Source organism: Cygnus olor, chromosome 24 (genome assembly GCF_009769625.2).
Source record: "Cygnus olor isolate bCygOlo1 chromosome 24, bCygOlo1.pri.v2, whole genome shotgun sequence".
Lineage (NCBI taxonomy): Eukaryota > Metazoa > Chordata > Aves > Anseriformes > Anatidae > Cygnus > Cygnus olor.
In genome coordinates, this window is record NC_049192.1 from 2,669,605 (window position 1) to 2,677,728 (window position 8,124).

Genomic DNA, 8,124 nt, shown 5'->3' on the forward strand with positions numbered 1-8,124 from the left:
ATATTAAAGGTGACAGCCTAGACTGGAGCATGAGCGAAACGATAGCAGCATGAACGTGCTTGACTCACGGAGGAAACAGAGGTCAGCTCTAGGGGTTTTCACCTGCTTCCTTCTGCAGCTCCTCCAACCTCCCTTCCCCTCCGTGCAGAGCCGTGGCTGAGCTGCGGATCCCCCCAGATCCGCAGCAGCTCACAGGCACGTTTTCCCCACCACTACACTCACATGGGCACGCATGTGTGCTGCTCCAAGGCCAGTGGCCGCGCGTAGGGCTGCGGGGAATATTTTACAGTCGCTGCATCCAGGCGGCAATTCTCTTTTGCGCTGCCCTGACATTCAATAGCAGTGCAGGCAGCGAGTCATGGAAAGAAAATGTGTTCAATGCCTCCCCTGCCTGTGGACAGCAATCCCTTGTGCACACGCAGGCATGTGGAAATCATTGCCCGGAGACCAGCACTGCAGTTCAGCAACAGAGTGCTTTGGTTTAAAGGCTGGCTGCTAAGGCAAGTGGGCAAATAGCCCCGTGCTTAAGTGCCCAGCTTGGTGCGTCTGGATCTGCTCTTACCAAGTGCTGAGGGGGCCGACTGCAGCGCTGCTGTCCTTGGGAGGCTGCCTGCTGCTGCAATGCGAGGCTTGGTCTGTGCCGGTGACCGTGCACAGGGTTAGCAAGGGGCGCAGGGGCTGCAGGTCACCCCAACAGCCACCCCAACAAACCACATCACCTGCAACTCCACGGACTCCCACTACGTGTATGGGCAAGGCACAAAGAATTTTGCTATTCCCATTTTACAGGCAGCAGGAGAAAGGGATGCAAGTTCAGAGACCCTTTGCAATGCAGCCTGGAGCCTGCTCCCGGTGCCAAGGGAGCTCCTCGATGTCACCCTGCAGGTGCCCTACAACACACACAACGAGCCCTGATGAACCCTGTTCTGCTGTTGGCCCACGCAGGACCAGGCTCCCTGTAAACACCACTTGCCTTGCAACTGCAGGCAGCGTAAATCGCTGCACAAGTCAGCCTGCTGCATGCTGCACACAAAATAAAGTCACCGTCCACAAAGTGGGGCTGGCCAAAACACAGCTGGCCACGGCAGCTGTCAGGCCAACAGCAAACGGGTGAATCCAACAGCACCTCCCCTTAATTTTGTCCATGGAGCATCACCATAACAACAAACCCACCAATCCAGGACAGAGATCCACGCACTTAGCAACCAGAAGCTGCCAAATTATGAGAAAGTACAAAAGATGCTCAAAGTATCTCCTCCAGGATACTGCTGCAAGCGCACCCCCTGCACAACTCCGGCGGCACAATGGACAAAGCCAGAAAAAATGCACAAGAGAGAGTACAACCGATACCAAAACCTCTCCCCCAGCAAGGATCTCTGGAGAAAAAGCATCCATTGCCCTGCCCTCGGTACCATCGGAGGTGAGCCTGGCCTTGGGGTGTGACATTTGGCTCAGGGCTGTGTTCGCCCTCCCTGCTCCACAGCAAGGCGAGGCTGGCACGCAGATCTGGGCTGGCACCACCCGGCACACTCGGGTCCTGCAGAGCCTCCTGGTCTTCACCCGGCCACGGGACCTGGAGGAACCGAGCACAAGCGCTCTGCCTGAAGGTCTCCAGGTGGGCTCGGCGGGTGCTTCACGGAGGTTAAAGCATCTGAGCTGTGCAGAGAGGAGCCCAGGGCCAGTGCTGGGCAGTTGCTGCAGTTCAAAAGCAGCCAAACCCAGCCCCACAGGAGTTTGCTCCTGGGAGCAGACCTTGTCCCTGATGACCCTGTGTGAAGCAAGTCCAGGGAGGAGGTAAGTTATGTTTTTAGGGAACAATCCGTCTCCATCCCAGTGACTCACTGACAAGCTTCCCTTTTCGAGGCAGTTCATGGGGTGAGCTGCAGGCTGAGCAGCCCATCCCCTCTGCTGGGAAGAGATGAGTAAGTGCCCCAAGGGACTTAAATCTGCCTCCTCTTGGGGCCAGAGTCACAGTTCTGCAGGGGGACGTGCCCGGGCAATCCAAGCTGACCAAGTGCTTCTCCTCTTCAGCGTGCACCGGGACCACCAGCAAAGCACCTGGTGCTTTCCTGCCAGCAGAAAGTGGGAGTCCCTGCTTAGACCAAGACCAGGCATACAAGAAATACTCTGCAATTCAGAGCAGGGCATCAGAAGTGATTTTCCAGCCCAAACCACTGAGACCCCTATTAGCAGGGTGCAACCTCTGGCCTGGGCGGTGCAGGAGGTCTGGCTGAAAAATCACACAGGCTCTTCCCAGCCTCCTGCCGGAGCGAGGGATGGATGGAAAAGGAGGAGCCATGGCAGCGGGCTGGCACTGTTCAGCAAGAACAGCTTGGGTGTCACCAGAAAGGGACTCCCTCACTGTTGACTTTGACAGCCTCAGGAAGCTAAGCCAGGATTTGCTGCTTGCCTCGCAGCCTGTTAGCTATTTTCAGCCCAAATGAGTGATGTAGCCTAGCTCTGGCTTCCCAAAACATTGATGCAGGCGTGAGAGGGATGATAAATGCAAGAAGGCTTCCAAAAAAGAGAGCCAAGAGAGGGTTTGACCCTCAGTGCCAGACCCATGCAGAGGGGGGCACAGAGCAATGCACCCCGGGGAGGGCAGGCGTGGTAGGGGCACGGCCAGGGATGATTAACAGGCAGAGCAGTGGGTGCATCCCCCCTTCCATCAATGTGCCAGCCGAGCTCGTGGTGCCTGGGAGCTGCTCCAGCCCCTGCGGGTCTGTCACTGCTGCTGGAGCTGATGTTCTCCCCCAGCGCCTGCTGCCAGCCCAACATCCCCCAGCCCTGCTGCTGTAATCGGGGAATTGGAGCAGATGGCAGCGGTTAGCTGAAAGGAGGAAAATCGCATCCACGGCTGCCACGTGCTGAGAGCAAGCCCTTCCTTCCCAAGTCCTTCCTTCCCAAGTCCTTCCCTCTTCAGCAGCTTGGGGGATGAAGGTGCTGTGATCAGAGGGGAGCTGCCAGGGCAGGGCTCTGCAGCCACAGCACCCCAAAAAGTGCCCAGCTGCTTTTCTCTCTTCTGGGAGAAAATAAATCTGGCTGGGGCAGGCAGGGCAGGCGAGGACCTTGCCCCGTCCTTCCCAGCAAACATGTGCATTGTATGTTTGCAGACGTGCAAAGGTCACGATGGGCAGAGAGACATTCCTGGGGGTGAGATGACACCTCGCTGGCCGGCCCACATCCCAGGACCTCCGCTCTGGGCTTAACTGGTGCTGGGGCACCTGGACGGGAGGAAAACACCAGTTTTCTGGTGCACGCAGCCCCCTGCAAGGTAGGCTGTGGGGAGAACCTGCAGCATGAGCCTCTTAACTGATTGCACCCATGATTTCGTTAGCCCTGTCTTTCCCCAGGCAGTAGGTGCTCTCACGGTGTGTTGGGTCCCCTCTCCTGCTCACACACTGCACACCTGCTGTAAGCACAGCCTGAAATCGTCTTCCCTGGCAGGCTGCAGAGAAACTTTCCTGCTGACTTCTTCTGGCTGGGGGAGGCTCTGATCCCTTCTGACACACGCTGCCTGCCCTGCAGACGGGGCAGCCTCAGCCCAGCGCACTGCATGCCCTCAGCCTCATCCTGCCCTCGGCTTGCTGAGCATCCACAGCAGAGGGAAAACTGCAGGGAAACACAGTCTTTGCAGTCGTTTCTAAGACACAGGTCTTAGGCAGGACTGTTCTGGGTAAATCTGTGCTCTTGTCTCATAGATTAAATCAATTAGCACCACGGAAGAGGTCTGCACTTGCAGCTGCTGAGCCTGACTCTCCTCGTGCTCGTGCTGATTCAAGCCAGGAATAAATAAAGCCCATAAAGGTACTTTGATGCAGAACTGAGAGTGAGAGGAAAATACCAGTTCTGTTACCCAGCATTCAGCCTTCGCTCTCTTGGTTTAGTGCTTCTCAAAAGCCCCTTGGGTATAACCAACTTATTTTTAGCTGTTTACTTATTAAACAAACGCAAGGGAAGGCTAAATGTCAAGGCATTTCTGCATACCGAGCCGGACTCTGCACATTTACTCTGTCACAGGCAGGGATGCTGGAACAAATTCTCTGCTCTGGACCTGGGGGAGCAGCAGGGCCAGCCAGGGAAGGGCAATCCTGCCCAGGAACTGGTGCTGTTTGTAGCCTTACCCCATAAACATCTGGATGCTGAGCACCTCCCGACTGTGGGAGCATCTATCAGAGCAGTGCAGCACCCATTGGATGGCTGTGTATATCATCTCCTGCTGGGTTTTTACTATGTTTAACCCCTCCACACACACAGCTAATAAGGCAATGCCCAGCTGCAGAGGCAGAAGCAGAGAAGAGGTGAAGGGACTTGCCCAAGGGTGATGGGAATTGGATGGCAGAGCACTGGGCAGGAGCCTCTGTGATGGAGCAGACCTCAGTGCCTTTCCCTGCTGCTAACTCTTTTATCCTCTCCGTTTACATCTCTCACAAAACATTTTGGGGACATATTTCAGCACACACTCTGAGGATGTGCAGGAGAGGAGTCTTGCTGCCTAGGCTGATGGCCGTAAGAAGATTCACCGAGGCTCTGCAGCCTGCTTTGTGCCGGACCCTGGCCGATGGGCTGAGCTCTCCTGGCTGGGACAGGACCTCTGGAGTGTGCTGTGCTGGGACAGCCTCCCAGCAGGCTGGTGCCAGCGATTCCTGCCTGCCTGGGAGGGCCAAGCGGGGATGGAGCAGCTGCCTGCTCGCCCGCCTGATAAGGCGCAGCTGAGCGGCCGTGACTCAGCACCCAGAGCCCGTGTCAGGCATGTGCCAAGAGGCAAATCCAGCTCCCGGCTGGGTTACCTGGGTGCTGCCAGACCCCAGAAAGCAGGGACGGGTCCCTGCTGCATGCCCCGGGTGGGAGGCAGGGAGGGAGCGAGGCTCACAGGCTGCTGGTGGGACCTGGGGGCTCTGAGCAGCTGGGCACGGTGCGTGGGGACACAGGGAGGGACCCAGGAGTCTGGATATCTGGTGGCCCCCCTCTGGGTGGGAAGGGGGTTGCACAGAGCTGCCATAAATCCAGGTCTCTGTTCTGTTTGGAAGGGGAAAGAGAGGAGCCTGGTCAAATCTCAGGGATGTCTGGGCTCTAATCGGGCTCGGCAGGCACACACAGCAACCACCAGGCTGTCTGCGTGGAGCAAGCATGGGGGACCCAGGGCACGGAGCTCTGTGCAATGCGTGCTGCTGCCCTCCTGCCTCCGAGCTGCACAACATGAGGCTCTTTCTCCTTGGCTGGGAGATCTCTGAGCTGCGGGAGATCCCTGCAGCGAGGATGGGTGAGACACCCAGGGGTAACCCCATCAGTTTGGTGATGGTAGCCGGCAGCTAACATCATGGACAGCTTTCCCTGGAGATGGGGTTTTTGCCCTTGCGGCCTATGTCCCTACTCAGCCCTTCTCAGGTCTTTTCCCCACGCCACAGCCACCCCCCTCCGCTCCTTTGCCGTCCTGCCCACCCTGCTGAAGGCAGAGGCAGGAGCCCCGCGCTCCCAGGGCACCGCAGGAGTTTTTGGAAAATGCTTCCACCTCGTGGCCCTCTGGAGAAATGACTGCCTGGGAGATGCCAGGCTGCACCCACACGAGCCCAGCTGGGACAGGCAGTGCCAGGGCCGTGCCACCCCTTTGCTCCTTCCACCAGCTCCCCCCAGGCTGAGCTGGGGCACCCAGTTCCTCTGGGTGCCAGCAGCACCCACACCAGCAAGCGGAGCCCAGGCTCCCCAGCACACAGCCACCAGCACTGGAGCACCCATCAGATGGCCACGGGCCCCGCCGGGGCTGCCCTTGCTGCTGTGGGGCTGGGGAGGAGGAATTGGAGCAGGCCCCGGTGCTCGCAGCCCACCTGCATGCACACGCAGACACACGAGCGTGTGCCAAAGCTCAGCCCGGAGCTGCCGGACCCATTATGCTGGGGGACGGCATTGCCACCCCTGCTTGTCCCCCAAAATCTGCAGGTGGGGGGAGGAAGGAGTGGAAAAGCCCGGAGCGCACAGTGGTGAGCACCAGCACCTTGTGATCCCCATCCTGCTTCTGCCAGGGATGTCCTCTGAAACGCTGGGAAAATCGCTTCTCCCTGCAGGAGCTGCCTGGGCTCTTCTTCTCCAGGAAAAACCTCTGGCTTGCACGTGGGTTTTCCACTAACACATAGAAGTTTTGGCTGGTTTGGGTTTATTTATTTATTTATTTATTTATTTTGCACAGGATGGGGATGACACATCTGCAGGTTTGCTCTGGGCCACAAATGTTGCACTTCACATTAAATATTTTTAAGACAAATGATCCCTCTCTTGCAATTCTCAAGTGTTGTCTCATTTCCCCCATAAAAAGCCTCTTGTCCTGCTGTCTGCTAGTGGATAGGTTTTGGAAAAACACTCTAAAACCTGGTGGTGCTTCCCCCACATGCTGTTACAGGAACCAGGTGGCTTTCGCAAGAACTCTGTTTAAGGACAGCTGCTTCTCCCTGAAATATCCCACGGTGGACAGCCATCCCTCATCTCTGCCCTTGTGGAGCTCAGCAAGTGTTACAGAAATCCAACTCAATATGTGCATTTTAGAGGATGTAATCACTCTTAGAAACAGCTTTCTCCACATTCCCTGCAGCTGAGCTGCAACTCTCCTGGCTGTAAAACTTCTGCAGCGAGGGATGCGTTGCTCGGCTGTGCCTGTCCAGCAGCAGACCCAGCATGACCACACTACTGATTACTTCTGTGAGTATGAAATTTCTTGCACTGTGCTGTAATTTTGCAGGAACTCACCACACTGTTCATCTGAGTGCTGTGCTAACGCAATCAGCCCCTCTTCAGAGGTGTCCAAAATGTCTTTGTCAGCAGCTTCACTGTTCTGCGAGGTTTTACACCACAGTTTTTGTCCTGGAAGCAGTGTCCCAGATCCAGAGGTGCTGCCAGGATCTTCACCCCACGCATCAAACACCCAGCAAAGCCCTTAGTGCCCACCTGATAGGATGCTCTTGCAACCTCGGCTCCATGGAAGAACAAAACAGAAGGATTTCCCCGATGGGCTGTGCGATCCTAAGGGCCCCCTGGTTTCCTGCACAAAGGTGAATGATTCACAATATTTGCTAGGCATGAGCAAGACTCAGCTTTGTTTGTAACAGCAGCAGGGTAACGTGATTACATTTTTAGTAGTCTTTGCTTTTGTTAAAAAACAAAATCCATGAAGATGGCAAATCCATTTGCCATGCTCCTTATGTGCAAAACGCATCGTGATTGTTCCTCCCAACGCCAGCGAGAGGACCCCAGTGCCACAGCAATGCTGCAGGGGAATGGCCGAGCTGGACAGGAGGGGAGAAGCGCACCCATCCTCACCGGGGCAGAGCTGCTTGTCCACCAGCACCCGGTGACCACAGGCACCATGCTGCTGCTCTCCGTGCTGCCTCTGCTGCGTGCAGATGTGGTAGGGCCCTGCTGAGACGAGACAGAGTGGAAGCAGCGACGCTCCTGCTGTCACCGCCAGCGCTGCTCGCACCAGGGACCTTCCAGCAGAACAGACAGCCAGGCTGCTGGCTGCCCGTTTGTGCTCAAACACAAAATCCCTGACCCAGTCTCGGCTTGAACAGCCTGCAGAGTGGAAGCTATTCCTGTGAGAGGTTGGTAATTAACACGGGAGAGTGAGCAAACCTGCAGATGATCTGCAAGCACACCATGTGGACACGGAGTTGGAAACGGTGCCCGCTACCCAAAGCTTCAGCACGGCTCCTCGTCATCACACAGGGATTTGTCAAAGGGGGGGCTAATCTCTCATTTATTGAGGGTTTCACCTTCTGCAGGAAAAGTGGTTAAGGTTGCAGAGGAAACTTTCCCAGCAGGACCTGAGTGAATCTCAGCCACTGTGCATGTTTGGAGAGCTGAGGAGCCCTGCACGGCCGCTGGACTCTCGCACTGCCTCTGACTTAAAGCTCAGCTTGGCAAGCTCGATCTCGCATGGGGAGGGCATGGAGCAGGTAGGCAGGAATGCAGAAGGATGACAGCCTGCCAGTCACCATATGCAGCACCGGCCCGAGGAAATTAAATCCCCGGGCCATATGCTGTGCGGCACGGGAGGGAGCGGGGTGTCTGCAGCAGCGTCTGCAGCTGCCCGAACGCACCCGTGGTTGGGGGTTCATAACCCAGCAATATCTCTCT